Source organism: Amblyraja radiata, chromosome 40 (genome assembly GCF_010909765.2).
Source record: "Amblyraja radiata isolate CabotCenter1 chromosome 40, sAmbRad1.1.pri, whole genome shotgun sequence".
In the NCBI taxonomy this organism is placed as follows: domain Eukaryota; kingdom Metazoa; phylum Chordata; class Chondrichthyes; order Rajiformes; family Rajidae; genus Amblyraja; species Amblyraja radiata.
In genome coordinates this window covers 13,034,723-13,050,845 of record NC_045995.1, presented here as the reverse complement: position 1 = coordinate 13,050,845, position 16,123 = coordinate 13,034,723, and the positions used below count along the sequence as shown (strand labels likewise).

Below are 16,123 nucleotides of genomic sequence, written 5' to 3'. Positions count from 1 at the left end.
TTGTCCCATATTTGGGAACGGGAAAGTTGGCGACCCTGGTCTCAGGTTATATTTAATCTGTTTGGTTTCTTGTCACCTTCATCCAACCATCATCTTCCTCGATCTTCATCCCCCCTGTCCCGTTTTCACACCTCACACCTCCTTATCTCTGTGTGTCTCCCTCTGCCCCGACTCTCACTGAAGAAGGGTCTCGTGGAATTCCCTGCTACAGAGGGCAGTGGAGGCCAAGTCACTGGATGGATTTAAGAGAGAGTTAGATAAAGCTCTAGGGGCTAGTGGAATCAAGGGATATGGGGCGAAGGCAGGCACGGGTTATTGATTGGGGACGATCAGCCATGAATGGCAGTGCTGGCTCGAAGGGCCGAATGGCCTCCTCCTGCATCTATTTTCTATGTTTCTATATATGGTTATTTTTGTTAGTTTATCAAAAGTTTCTTTACGACGTTTTATTATTTAATAAAAGTTTATGTGTAAGGAGGGAGGTGAGAGAGTACGAGAGCGAAAGAGAGGAAGCGAGAGCGAGAGAGAGAGAGCTGCAGAGCGAGAGAGAGAGAGAGAGAGAGAGAGAGAGAGGAGAGAAGAGCGAGAAGAGAAGAGAGAGAGAGAGAGAGAGACAGAGACAGAGCAGGAGTGGGAGAAGAGCAGAGAGAGAGAGAGAGAGGAGAGGGATGAGGTAGAGAGAGAGAGCAGAGAGATCCGAGCGGAGAGCCGCAGAGAGCGAGAGAGCGAGTCTCGCTCTCTCTCATAGATCTATCTCGCTCTCGCTATATATCGCTCGCTCTATCTCCATTCTACTCCCCCCCCCCCCCCCCCCCCTCCCTCTCTTTCAATGTTAGTACTTCTGTTTGCTTTTATTTGCAATAGTTGTATTTGATGTTATTTATCATGTTGTGGTTGTAGCTTTTGAAATATTTAAATGGGTATCGGATATTTTAAATTCATATTACATCCCTAATTATCTAAATGGCATCAAGTTGGGAAAAGGGGAAGTACAACAGGATCTGGGGGTCCTTGTACATCTGTCTATGAAAGTAAGCATGCAGGTACAGCAGGCAGTGAAGAAAGCAATCGAATGTTGGCCTTCATAACAAGAGGAACCAAATATAGGAGCAAAGAAGTCCTTCTGCAGATGTACCGAGCCCTAGTGAGGCCACATCTAGGGTAATCTGTGCAGTTTTGGTCCGCTAATTTGAGGAGGGACATTCTTGCTATTGAGGTAGTGCAGCTAGGTTTACAAGGTTAATTCCCGGGATGGCGGGACTGCCATATGCCGAGAGAATGGGGCAGCTGGGCTTGTACACTCTGGAGTTTAGAAGACGAAAGGGTATCTCATTGAAACATATAAGACTGTTAATATATATGGACACGCTAGAAACATGTCCCCGATGTTGGGGGAGTCCAGAACCAGGGGCCACATTTTAAGAATCAGGAATAAGCCATTTAGAACGGAGACGAGGAGACACTTTTTCTCACAGAGAGTGGTATCTGCCTCTTTTATGCATATTCGGAAAAAAGATTAAACATGTGACAAATATATTATTGCAGCCTTTGTGTCGGGGAAGGGGGAAAGTTGCAGTTGAATAATTTGCAATTTCAATTTCTGTAAATAAGTCATTACACACATGTATCTTTACAATGGTCTTTAATGAGAACACAGGGTTAAACAATACATGAGTAGTCACTGATCCCAGTCTGCTACTGTACTGCGCAGAGGGAGAAGAAGCCGTTGTTATAAATGATAACTAAGGCGGGGTTAGTTGCACTGAGGTAGCTATATTATTGGTTGCATGCATAAACCATCTACAATTTCATTCTTTTTCCACTCTGTGCGATGTGGGCTGATCGATACCGCGTCACTCAGCTATCTTTCACTCGTACTCATGAGATTGATTTCAAGATGCTCAGATGATCTTGTAATGCGGTCATTGTTCCGAGCGCCAAATCCCTTCAGCTGTACCAGCAACTGAAGCTATGGGTGGATTAGTAGACCTTGAAGAGGCATTGACACTTTGTTTTTATGTAGAGGGGAAATTGAGGTAAGGTATGTGATTTGAGAATATCGTCTGGGGGGGGGGGGGGGGGGGGGGAGGGGAGGGGAGAGGAAGTACGAATTACTTGACACCACTGCTAAAATGACACTGTTAAATGCGCAAAGTTCAAAAAAACAAATGAACTGCAAATAAACGTAAAAATACAGATTATCTGGCGTTTTGTGCGTGGGAGCTTGTTGTGTCTGTTACGCAGACAACCAGACGGTATTACTATGTTTAAACAATAATTAAATGCTCTTCTTGTGGGGTGGAGGGGAGGGGGGGGCGGGGGGGGGGGGCGGTGGGGTGAGAGGAGATAACATTGTTCGTTGTCATTCATACTTGTCATCGGGCCGCCAGGAAATGTGTGTGTCCCCCCCATGTTTTAGAAGCGATTTCCACTCATGGGCACTGTGACACCACTGTGCCACATGTGTATCAGGACAATGATACTCACCTCGCATAGTCAGGTGTGAGAAGGCAGCTTGTGAATGGACCGATTCTAACCAACAGCTCATGACATCATGGAGTTTCCCTGTCCATTTCCTGGAATATCTGGACTGGAGACGGGATTGGATTCATTGTACCTGCTCCGTGTGTTCCAATAACAAGGCCACATGACATTCACCTCTGAGTTTCTCCAGCATTTTTGTGTACCCTGACATTCACCTCTGCCCAACCCCTCAGCTCAATGTCCATGCTGGTCTAATTCTGTATTCATCTCCTAATGTACTTTAGGGCCTTTATCCAGTCTGTGTCCACCACACCATCATGTAAATATTATATCCAAAACCCAACTATTCCATTATATTCACTTTATCACCTTGTTCCAGGTTCTCCCGTCGATCCATATAGATTACTGTTCTCAGGACAGAGCCAGCGCCATTGAACACAATCTCTTTCCTTCTCTAGGCTGAGCCAGTGTTGACTCTACAAACCTCCATCACATCCCTACTCTGCATCACTGCGGTCTGCTCTGGACGTGGCAACCATCATCTAAACGCAGGCAATTCCCCGGGAGCTCCAAGCAAGTCTGGGTTCTGCTGTAGAACTCTGCATTGCAACACTTCTACGCTGCAGTTGGAGGTTCAGATTTTTCCTTCAGTCGAGTACGTTTTGGGAATTGTCGGGGTTCTCCGGCAATGCTGCCGAGAGTGGAGTTCGGGGACTTGCTGACTGACAGACAGCAGCCGGTCGCCGGATTCCCCACGGAGGAGTCTGATTAAACACCGTGACTCCACTAAATGACTGAGGATTGTAACAAAAACAAATAGTTCCCCATCCTCCAGACCCAGCAAGGAAGGCCCAGCGCCCAAGGTCTGACAGGTTCTGATCAGGCAGCTGAAGGCAGACATTCAGTTTCAGAGTGAAAGACAGGCGGCTGTGGGAGTCCCATCCCATCATTTACCTTTCAGGTGAGTGGGCACTTCAGATAAACCCTGCCCTGCCTTGTCCATGTAGGCGAACTGGCCTTGACCTGTTTAAACAGATTAACCTATTAACTTGTGAGCTTACATCCCAGTGGTATGAATATTGACTTCTCTAACTTCAAGTACAGTGGCTTGCAAAAGTATTCATACCCCTTGAACTTTCCCACATTTTATCACGTTACAACCACAAAATGTGGGATTTTATGTGATAGACCAACACAAAGTGGCGCATAATTGTGAAGTGGAAGGAAAATGATACATGGTTTTCAAATTTTTTTACAAATAAAAAACTGAAAAGTGTGGCGTGCAAAAGTATTCAGCCCCCCCCCGAGTCAATACTTTGTAGAACCACCCTTCGCTGCAATTACAGCTGCAAGTCTTTTGGGGTATGTCTCTACTAGCTTTGCACATCTAGAGACTGAAATTTTTGCCCATTCTTCTTTGCAAAATAGCTCAAGCTCAGTCAGATTGGATGGAGAGCGTCTGTGAACAGCAATTTTCAAGTCTTGCCAGAGATTCTCAATTGGATTTAGGTCTGGACTTTGACTGGGCCATTCTAACACATGAATATGCTTTGATCTAAACCATTCCATTGTAGCTCTGGCTGTATGTTTAGGGTCGTTGTCCTGCTGGAAGGTGAACCTCCGCCCCAGTCTCAAGTCTTTTGCAGACTCTAACAGGTTTTTTTCCAAATTGCCCTGTATTTGGCTCCATCCATATTCCCATCAACTCTGACCAGCTTCCCTGTCCCTGCTGAAGAAAAGCATCCCACAGCATGATGCTGCCACCACCATGTTTCACAGTGGGGATGGTGTGTTCAGGGTGATGTGCAGTGTTAGTTTTCCGCCACACATAGCGTTTTGCATTTAGGCCAAAAACTTCAATTTTGGTCTCATCTGACCAGAGCACCTTCCTCCACATGTTTGCTGTGTCCCCCACATGGCTTGTGGCAAACTGCAAACAGGACTTCTTATGGCTTTTTTTCAACAATGGCTTTCTTCTTGCCACTCTTCCATAAAGGCCCGATTTGTGGAGTGCACGACTAATAGTTGTCCTGTGGACAGATTCTCCCACCTGAGCTGTGGATCTCTGTAGCTCCTCCAGAGTTACCATGGGCCTCTTGGCTGCTTCTCTGATCAATGCTCTCCTTGCCCGGCCTGTCAGTTTAGGTGGACGGCCATGTCTTGGTAGGTTTGCAGTTGTGCCATACTCTTTCCATTTTCGGATGATGGATTGAACAGTGCTCCGTGAGATGTTCAAAGCTTGGGATATTTTGTTATAACCTAACCCTGCTTTAAACTTCTCCACAACTTTATCCCTGACCTGTCTGGTGTGTTCCTTGGGCTTCATGATGCTGTTTGTTTGCTAATGTTCTCTAACAAACCTCTGAGGCCTTCACATAGCAGCTGTATTTATACTGAGATTAGATTACACACAAGTGGACTCTATTTACTAATTAGGTGACTTCGGAAGGCAATTGGTTGCAATGGATTTTATTTAGGGGTATCAGAGTAAAGGGGGCTGAATACTTTTGCACGTCACACTTTTCAGTTTTTTATTTGTAAAAAAATTTGAAAACCATGTATCATTTTCCTTCCACTTCACAATTATGCGCCACTTTGTGTTGGTCTATCACATAAAATCCCAATAAAATACATTTACGTTTGTGGTTGTAACGTGACAAAATGTGGAAAAGTTCAAGGGGTATGAAAACTTTTCCAAGCCACTGTAACTCTTGCTTTCCCTCTCTCTCCATCCCTTACATATTCATAATTCTCCGACCAGTCTGGCTGTCCTTGATTACATTTTATCTGTTTGTTTTGTTGTTACTTTCTCCTCGTTAACACTGATCTATTCCAGTGCTTCTTAAACTAGTTCAGTATCATTCACTCTTGAGTCTTTATCACATTTCTTTCACCCTCCACTAAATATTCTTATGTTTTTTGGTAATTTTCATCTTATTCTCCCTTGTATATAAATAGCTGAATAAATTAAGTCATTCACCCCTCTAGTTTAATTCATCGCGAAACAATTTCATTCACCCTTGGGTGAACCATTCACCAGTTTAACAAGCACTGATCTGTTGTACAATTTCATTGATCTCATTCCTCTTTGTCCGTTTTCACACCTTACACTTCCTTATCTCTGTAGCTTCCACTCCCCTGACTCAGTCTGAAGAATGGTCTAGATACGAAACGTCGCCCATTCTTTCTATCCTAAGACGCTGCCTGTCCCGCTGAGTTACTCCAGCATTTTGTGTCTATCTTGTGCTTAACTTGTATGGTCCTTTTTGTTCAATACTGTAAGATCAGCAGCATTTACAGCTGAAGTTTAATAGTCTAATGTTGCCGTACCTTGAGCCAGTATCTCTTTCAATAATCTGCTCAGTTTCGGTTGTGTTTGACGTATTTCCGCAAGGAATTCCCACATCACCCTTCGTGCCCCAGAACCCTTCTCCATCACCAGATTCAGGAGCAGTTTGGAGGCGGCCGCTTGGTTTCCCTTCTCTGCGAGTTCAGTCACACTCTGTAATGAACAATGGTGAACATATTGAGGAGCGGAGGAAGGCAAGCAGCAAGCGGGAGGAAAGGGCCAACTCCGAGACAGGGCCCTGAGCAGCAATGTCACCGTGCAATCATTAGGCTGACAATGACCCACCCTGGACACTGACTGACCCAGCACAGTCTGACTACCACAGGGTCAGTGTTGAGCTTCCCCAGGGAACTACAGGAAGAGCACACATCACTACTGGGCCCAATGAGGGGTCTGGTGCCAGCTGAGGAACCGGTAGCGAGGAGAAGCCAGTGACCACAGGACATGTGCGCAGGGAGAGAGTCGTGCTGAAGCAGCAGTGAGGCAGTGAAACATGTATGAAGTGGAACAATCACATGGGGAATGTTATGGTTAGGTTGGGTTTGTATTTTTGAGGTCATACAGTTTGGGATCATACATAAGGTCCGTGATCACCAGTCATTAATTATCTCCGCAGCTGCCTTCCTGGTATGTATTGTTAGTAATTATTCAATAATGTTAACCTTTCCACCGCTGTAATTATGAAACTGTGAAATACTCCTAAGGAAAAGGCAACTACAACGCGAGGCTTGATGTAATGTGCCCAAACGCCGGGAATCACTGGGACTACACAGCCCCTTGTCAGGGCCTTTGGACCAAGTATATGAAACATCATGGAAGACAAGCTTAATACAATCTGCGCTCGCAATACCATGAGGTATCATATCACCAGATGTCACGTACCCAAATGTGGCTAAACATGGGAATTCAGGACAATTGGTGACTTCTGTTGGTGCTGTGATCATGTGTTGGTCAAATACAGGCTCAGTGTTGCTGCATCTCCAGACTGCTTTGTGGTGTTTGATCCACATGTGCCCCTGATATTTCATTCTCCAGCCGTCCCTTTACATTGGTTCTCTCAGTCTGTGTTAAATTTAGAAACAACACACAATCTGCATCTCTTCCACTGACATGATACTCTCGCCCAGTGAAGTGATCCGTACCCGTTAGCATCAAGCCAAGTCCATCCACAACCGCTTCAATCGCCTGCTCCAGTCAGTCCCGGTAGTATCTCGTCAACTGTAAGAGCTGGTGATCGTCACAGTTTGACAGGAAAGTGGAGATTGCGGAGTTTATATCTGTGAACACAGGAGGGGAAGGAAAACATCTGAGAAATGGTTCACCATTGGCCCGCAGTTCACACTTCCATGAGTACATTAGAAAGAAACTGTAGTTTTAACATCACGTATTCTCAGTGAACGGTTCCCGCTCCCACACCATTCATCACACCAGAACATGCTCTCTAGATGGGTCACGGGAAATAGATAGAAGGATAGTCTCATCATCACCACTGTGCAATAGCCCAGGAAACCAGAATTAAATCATCACCAGGCCTTCCAATCTGATATCGAAAATACATGTCTTTCTGAATCCTTCACAATTTAATAGATTTTACATCTGTTTTCCTCAGTGACTGTTGCAGGTGTTTTCCACATTGGGGCCTGGCTCGGGCAAAAAAAGGCACTTCCTGTTCCCTGAACTGTTAGTTTGGAATTTTTGTGCAGTTCAGATCCCCCACTGACAGGAAGCATATGGAACTGGAAATGGCCAAATTGTCCCCTGGATTGGAGGGTGTTAGCTACAAGAAGAGGTTGGACAAACCTGGATTGCTTTCTGTGGAGTGTGAGAGGTTGAGGGCAGAATTGATAAACATTGTAATGCCTGGAATTTGCTGCCAAACTTGGTGGTGGAGGCAAATATGATCGTTCCATTTAAGCAGCTTTTAGGTAGGTACATGGATAGGGTGGGATACGATTCACATGCAGAGGTGATTAGTGTTGTAATGTATTCATGTATATTCATGTATATGTTAATGAGTTGGTGTATATAAGTAGGGAATGTTGAGTAATAAACCTCTCTCGTGATCCAGGCAAGTTGTTATTCATTCTGCCGTCCGGAATATTACAAAATTGGCGACGAGGATGGGATAGAGTTTATGAACTCATCCTTTAAATACAGTGAAGACTGTTTTGCAACACGCAGTATTATTTAACAGTTTAAACAGTAAATACGGAGTTGTGTCGCAGTTGTTTGCGAGCTGGACATGGGAGGCCGCAGATCCTTCTATGCAGGGGACTGTAGTTTAAAACAGCAGCTGGACAAATCGTCGAGAGTTTGTCAGGCTATCTCTATGTTGTGTCTACGTGGTAAGATGTCATCCTTGGGGTTGTATAACATTTTAGACGGAGTATTTTTTGTCGAATTGCTCAAGCTGAATAGCCTTTTTACAGCTAAGTTTTAGGTGAATTGTTACACCAAAACAGAGAGGAATTCGGGGTTTTTGAACGGACTTTAAAAAAAAAGAGAATGACACGATGGCAGCGTCCACAGGTTACATCGGAAACCTGGGCACTTTTGACAAGATTAGAGAGTCGTTCAGCTCCTATATGGAGAGAGTAAACATGTTTACACGGCAAACAATATAATGGAGATTAGCTGTGAAGGAGAGATAGTGTGGCGGGACTGTCATATGCTGAGAGAATGGAGCAGCTGGGCTTGTACACTCTGGAATTTAGAAGGATGAGAAGGAATCTCATTGAAACATAGAAAATAGGTGCAGGAGTAGGCCATTCGGCCCTTCGAGCCTGCACCGCCATTCAATATGATCATGGCTGATCATCCAACTCAGTATCCTGTACCTGCCTTCTCTCCATACCCCCTGATCCCTTTAGCCACAAGGGCCACATCTGAAACATATCAGATAGTTAAGGGCCTGGACACGCTAGAGGCAGGAAACATGTTCCCGATGTTGAGGGAGTCCAGAACCAGGGGTCACACACAGTTTAAGAATAAGGAGTAAGCCATTTAGAACGGAGACGAGGAAACACTTTTTCGCACAGAGAGTGGTGAATCTGTGGAATTCTCTACCTCAGAGGGCGGTGCAGGCAGGTTCTCTGGATGCTTTCAAGAGAGAGCTAGATAGGGTTCTTAAAAATAGTGGAGTCAGGGGATATGGGGGGGAAGGCAGGAACTGATTGTGGATGATCAGCCATGATCACATTGAATGGCGGTGCTGGCTGGAAGGGCCGAATGGCCTCTACTCCTGCACCTATTGTCTATTGTCCTTTTATTGAATTTCTTCAACAACATAATGTTTGAACATAAACTCAAAACGGACGCTAGGGTCGGGTGAGCGGGCGTAGGGAAGGGTAGTGGGATATATCACCGCTTCTTTCACTCCTTCGTTAGTTCGGTGGGGTTTCTCTTTTCTTTATCGTGTCTTTTTCGAAATTCTTGCTTTTCTATTTCTTTTCTTCTTTCTTTCCCTTTTTCCTTTTTTCCCTATTTAGTTATTAGTTTATAAAATGTTAAAATTGAAGCAGTACAAAAATTGTATAAATATTATGTCGATTAATTTCTCCTTGTACAATTGCTTCTAATAAAATAAATATATATTTTTAAACTTTGGCGGCAACTCAAATCATTTGTATCCAAAAGGAGTGCTGATTTATCAGACAATTCCTGCATCTGTGACGTTGCTGTCCCTGTATATGTCAACTCTCTGTGCTCAGCCCCTTCCCTATTCTCACTTCTGTGTGAACCTCATTTCTTGCAGCAGGTGTACATGCAATGTCAGGGCAACATCTATATTTCACTGAAGGCTCACAAACCTTTTTGTTCCTTTGATGTACAGGTAACTGAATCACCTCCTCTGTCACCACCTTCAGCCATGATGTCGACAGATGTTCCCAACTTCTGTAGCTCTGAATACACAATATTAATAGAACCATCAGGTGACAATTGAATGTGAAGGAAGACATTGCCTTGTGAACCAACAAACAGCATTACAGTGCAGCGGAGATGTGGAAAATATCCCATCCAAACAAGGTATACCCCTGCAAATTAACAGAAACTAAAAGCAGTAGACCACCTTGCTCTTCATGGCTGTATTTGTGTAAATTTCATACTTCCACTCATATACCCAATAGTCCCGACTCGTTAGGTCTCATTTAATTATTCAAATATGTACAAAATGCCATCTATATTGCAAATGCGAAATGCTGAAAGTATCCTTTCCTCTGACAATCATTCTGCTGCAACTTCTCCTGTGATCACAGTCCTCGCTGTGACCAGAGGGTGATAAACGTGCAACTCTTTGTACAGGAGGCTCAGAAATGTCTTTACTCAGGCAATTGAGCTCACAAAAATAACTGAAAACAGAAATAACAAGCTATGATGTGCCTGCTTTAAAGAGGGGCTGCATTGTAAACCATGGGAAGTGTAGAACAGTGAACCTAACGGCTGTGGTATACAAATTACTGGAGGATATTGAGGGGAATGATATATCTATATTGTGATGGACAGGGCCGTTTATGGATAGTTAGCATAGTTTTATGTTGGAGATCATATCTCACAAATGTGATTAAATTTTCTGAGTAACTTAAAAGATTGATGGGACAAGCCGTAGATTTAACATATGGACTTCAGTGTATTTGGTAATGTTCCACATGATAGACTGCTTTGGAAGGTTTTATCACAAGTGATCCAGGGAGAGCTAACTGACTGGATAGAGAATTGACGATGAAAGGAAGCAGAGGGTGAGGGTGGAAGTTTGTTTTACAGACTGCAGGCCTGTGACTAGTGGTGTTCCCCAGGGATCATTGCTGGCCCCATTGCTGTTTGTGGATTATATCAAATATGTGGATGAGAACACAAGGCATGATTATCAAATGTTGCAAAGGGATCTTCATCTGTTGGGCTGAGGAATGTTGAATGGAGTTTAATACAGATAAGCTCAAGGTGTTGCATTCTGGTAAGACAAAGCAGGACAGGACCCCAGTGAATGACAGGCCTCATCATTCACAATATTGAATGTAGAAGTCGGGACGTTATGTAACTGGTGTACAAGGCTTTGGCCAAGTCACATTTAGAGTAGTGTGTTCTGTTCTGGACACCCTGTTAGAAACATAGAAACATAGAAAATAGGTGCAGGAGTAGAGGCCATTCGGCCCTTCGAGCCTGCACCGCCATTCAATATAATCATGGCTGATCACCCAACTCAGTATCCTGTACCTGCCTTCTCTCCATACCCCCTGATCCCTTTAGCCACAAGGGCCACATCTAACTCCCTCTTAAATATAGCCAATGAACTGGCCTCAACTACCTTCTGTGGCAGAGAATTCCACATTCACCACTCTCTGTGTGAAAAATGTTTTTCTCATCTCCGTTATCCTTAAACTGTGACCCCTTGTCCTGGACTTCCCCAACATCGGGAACAATCTTCCTGCATCTAGCCTGTCCAACCCCTTAAGAATTTTGTAAGTTTCTATAAGATCCCCCCTCAATCATCTAAATTCTAGCGAGTACAAGCCGAGTCTATCCAGTCTTTCTTCATATGAAAGTCCTGACATCCCAGGAATCAGTCTGGTGAACCTTCTCTGTACTCCCTCTATGGCAAGAATGTCTTTCCTCAGATTTGGAGACCAAAACTGTACACAATACTCCAGGTGTGGTCTCACCAAGACCCTGTACAACTGCAGTAGAACCTCCCTGCTCCTATTCTCAAATCCTTTTGCTATGAATGCTAACATACCATTCGCTTTCTTCACTGCCTACTGCACCTGCATGCCTACTTTCAATGACTGGTGCACCATGACACCCAGGTCTCGTTGCATCACCCCCTTTCCTAATTGGCCACCGTTTAGATAATAGTCTACTTTCCTATTTTTGCCACCAAAGGGAATAATCTCACATTTATCCACATTATACTGCATCTGCCATGCATTTTCCCACTCACCCAGCCTATCCAAGTCACCTTGCAGCCTCCTAGCATCCTCCTCACAGCTAACACTGCCCCTCAGCTTCGTGTCATCCACAAACTTGGAGATGTTGCATTCAATTCCCTCGTCCAAATCATTAATATATATTGTAAATAGCTGGGGTCCCAGCACTGAGCCTTGCGGTACCCCACTAGTCACTGCCTGCCATTGTGAAAAGGACCCGTTTACTCCTACTCTTTGCTTCCTGTTTGCTAGCCAGTTCTCTATCCACATCAATACTGAACCCCCAATACCGTGTGCTTTAAGTTTGTATACTAATCTCTTATGTGGGACCTCGTCGAAAGCCTTCTGAAAGTCCAGATATAACACATCCACTGGTTCTCCCTTATCCACTGTACTAGTTACATCCTCGAAAAATTCTATAAGATTCGTCAGACATGATTTACATTTCGTAAATCCATGCTGACTTTGTCTAATGAATTCACCACTTTCCAAATGTGCTGCTATCCCATCTTTAATAACTGACTCTAGCAGTTTCCCCTCTACCGATGTTAGCAGTTTCCCCACTACCGATGTTAGACTAACTGGTCTGTAATTCGCCGTTTTCTCTCTCCCTCCCTTTTTAAACAGTGGGGTTACATTAGCCACCATCCAATCCTCAGGAACTACTCCAGAATCTAAAGAGTTTTGAAAAATTATCACTAATCCTGTTATAGGAAAGATGTTACCAAACTGGAAAGGGTGTGGAGAAGACTTAAGAGCATGTAAGAGCAAGTTGCCAGGACTCGAGGGCCTGAATTACATGGAGAGGTTGAGCATGCAAGCATTTTATTCTTTGGAGCGCAGGAGGATGAGGGATGATCTTATTGAGGTAGATAAGTTTGTGATGGGCGTGGATCGTGTCCTACACCCAGAGGAGGAGAATGAAGAACCAGAGAACATAGACTTAAGGTTGGAGGAGAAAGACTTAGGAATCTGGCAGAGACCATTTTAACACAGAGCGTGTTGGACATATGGATCGAGCTACCATTGGAGGTAGTTGAGGCAGGAGCTGCCACAACATGTAAAAAATATTTGCATAGGTGCTCGGATCAGGAAGGTTTAGAAGGGTAAAGACCAGATGCAGGCAGGTGGGACCAGTACAGATGGGGCATCTTGGGCCGAAGAGCCTGTTTCCTTGCTGTACGAGTCTATGACTTTATGATTTGGTTAATGAAGCCAAACCTGGAGATGATACATAGAACATAGAATAGTGCAGCACGGGAAGTGGCCATTCGATGCCACATATCATACCAATTTGATCTAAACTCATCTACCTGCTCATGGACTGGATCACTCTGTTCCCTGACTGTGTCAGACATGTGTCAGTCTGAACAGTGTTTCCACCACCTTCCAGGAACCGACCAAAGTCTGCGTAAAAAACTGCCTAGTCCAGCCTGTCCGCATTAAGCATTCCTCTCTCCAGTCAGAGACATCCCCACCCTGGGAACAAGACTGACATATATGCCCCTTATATTCTATACTTCTATTAGGCCTCCACTCAGCCTTCATTACTCAGATAAAACTATCCAGTCTTGGTCTGCCTTAACTCAGACTATATTTCCAACTGATGTGTATTCTAGTGGATCATTTGACAGCTTTCCTCATGATCCACAATTCTGCAAATAGCTCTGTTGTTTTTGAACTTACTAACTCGACCACGTATGTTTTTGTCCAAATCATGGACATGTTGCAGAGGTTCCAGAACTGATCCTTGCAGAATACTATTGGTCACAAACATAGTCAGTATAACACTACTCCACCACTATTCCTCTCTCCTGTTTCCCTCGCTCTAACCCCTTTGTTTTTTCTCTCTTCCCTGTCCCTAGTCTTCACCATTCTGTAGTATTCACTCCCCTCCCATTTCACTCACCTGCTCCTTGGATGAGACTCGATGATTCCTTGTTTGATGAATCTTGGTTATGATGGATTTCGCTACTTTGATCAGTTCCAGGGCCGTGACCCACGTCTCCTATTCCTTGCCCTCTGGACTGACATTGGTCCCTTTCCTCTTCGGCGGGTTCACATTCCATTGACGTTTTGTTCTTAATCCCACTTTGTTTTTCTGTCGTTGTTCCTGTGTTCTGACCACATTTCTTTGCCTGGCCAAAGCCTTTCAAGGAACTTGCCCGCTTGAGTTAATTTCCCACCTGAATAAAATATTAATTACAGATTGCAGAGAAATTTCAAATTGAGAAAACCACAGTTTGGGAATATCTGGCAGCAATCTGAGATGACATTCTGGGGCAAGTGGAAGTTAATGGTTGTCTTAGCAACAGAGCAGGAAAACAGGCCCTTCGGCCCAACCTAATCAAAATGTGCCATGTAACCTAGTCCCATCAGTCCACGGTTTGACCATAATCTCTCTAATCCATTCTGTCCAAATGGCTTTTGGGGGAAAGATTTAGTAGGAATCTGAAGGGGTAGCTTTTTCACAAAGGGTGGTGGGTGTATGAACAAGCTTCCAGAGGTAGACAAGGCAGGGATTATCCTATATACTGGGTATCATGACTGCTGTTAAGGGTTTGATGTGCGCAGTATGACTTTAAACTAAAAACTATGTTCTAATAAGACCAATAATCAAGTTGTGCTTGCTTCTAGAAGGTAAAGGTGGAAGATTGATGAAAAATTCTGAATGCGGATATATAATTCTTGCTACTTTTTGTATTTTGAAATATATTAAGCCTTCATGGCAACTTTCTTGATGTCTATTAGTAATTACCTTGTTATATACTCAGAACAATCAGTATGAGGTGGCCATTTGGCTTTATATTGTTTTAGATGTTGTCTGCCTATAATTATGTGGGAGGGATATATTACGTAGTCGAAGGCGTGTTTGCGGCTGGGATTCTTGCGCAGAAGCTGTTAGCTATTTAGTTTAGTTCGGAAGAAGCATGGCGCGAAGGAATATCTTTCGACCACGCGGAGCCATACCAAGTTTGTCTAAGGTTAAAATGTACGAGTCGAGAAGATTATTTAATATTATATACTCCAATAGAATCCCTAACGCAGAGCTAGCAATTATCTCGTTAGATGCTGAAAAAGCATTTGACCAGGTAGAATGGCCATATTTATTCTCGGTGATGGAAAAATTTCAACTAGGAGAGAAGTACTGTACATGGGTTAAATTGTTATATTCTAACCCAACAGCTAGAATATTAACAAACAAAATGTTATCAACTAAATTTAATCTCTCTAGAGGCTGTAGACAAGGATGCTCACTATCCCCACTATTATTTGCTCTTGCAATCGAACCCCTAGCAGAAATCGTTAGAAACCATCCAGGAATATTTGGATACAATACTAGAGACACAAGGAATAAAATCTCCTTATATGCAGATGATATACTAATATATATTACAAAATTAGAAACTAGTATTCCAAACCTATTAAATCTAATAACTCAATTTGGTCAGTTTTCGGGATATAGAATCAATTGGAATAAAAGCGAAATTATGCCAATAACAAAATTCAATTTACATACAATACAACAATCCCCTTTTAAAATAGTTAAAGATAAATTTAAATACTTAGGAATCTATGTAACTAAGACATATACCTCTTTATTTAAACTAAATTTCCCACCCTTACTGAATAAACTACATAAGAATATTCAATACTGGAAAACACTCCCCATATCTATGCTTGGGAGAATTAATGCTATAAAAATGATTTTTTTACCGCAACTGCTGTACCTACTTCAATTAATTCCGATATATATCCCAAAAACCTTTTTCAAAAAAGTCGATTCCATTGTTACAAGTTTTGTCTGGGATTATAAGAATCATAGAATAAGTAAAAAACATTTATGTAAATCAAAGATAAATGGAGGTCTGGCTTTGCCAAATTTCTTATTTTATTTTTGGGCAGTCCATATTAAAAACATGAATTTTTGGCCGGAAGAAATGGATCAACAACCAGATTGGCTAATGATGGAAAAGGAAGACTGTCTACCTTTTGAAATTGGACCGATCATATTTGCCCCCACAAAACTGCACAAAAAAACCTATAAAGAAAACCCCATAATACATAGTGGAATACGAATTTGGAAACAAATAAAAAAAGATTTAAAATTGAATAATATACCACTCTGCCTTCCCATTGTAAATAATCCTTTATTCAAATCATCCTTTATGGACAAAGGTTTCACACAATGGAAAAATCATGGAATCAAAAATATAGGACATCTTTATGGGAAAGGTACTTTTCTTTCATTTCAAGAGTTACAACAGAATTATGGACTGCACTCAAATAATTTCTTCAGATATCTACAAATTAGAGATTATGTTAAATCTAATACTCAAGTTTACAGGAATAGGGAATCAGAAATTCT

The 16,123-nt window shown here is 42.9% G+C and overlaps 2 long non-coding RNA genes across 2 annotated transcripts; one reads left to right on the top strand and one right to left on the bottom strand.

The window, feature by feature from the left end:
* Positions 1 to 218: 218 nt before the first annotated feature.
* On the top strand, positions 219 to 6,380 carry LOC116967649. Its single transcript, XR_004410297.1, has 3 exons — positions 219 to 228; positions 1,053 to 1,055; positions 6,317 to 6,380. It is a non-coding gene; the product is annotated as an uncharacterized LOC116967649 (long non-coding RNA).
* A 664-nt stretch (positions 6,381 to 7,044) lies between these two features.
* Positions 7,045 to 13,721, bottom strand: LOC116967648. The gene is made up of 3 exons (XR_004410296.1): positions 13,664 to 13,721; positions 9,643 to 9,735; positions 7,045 to 7,110 (listed from the first exon to the last, which is right to left on the bottom strand). It is a non-coding gene; the product is annotated as an uncharacterized LOC116967648 (long non-coding RNA).
* Positions 13,722 to 16,123: the final 2,402 nt, after the last annotated feature.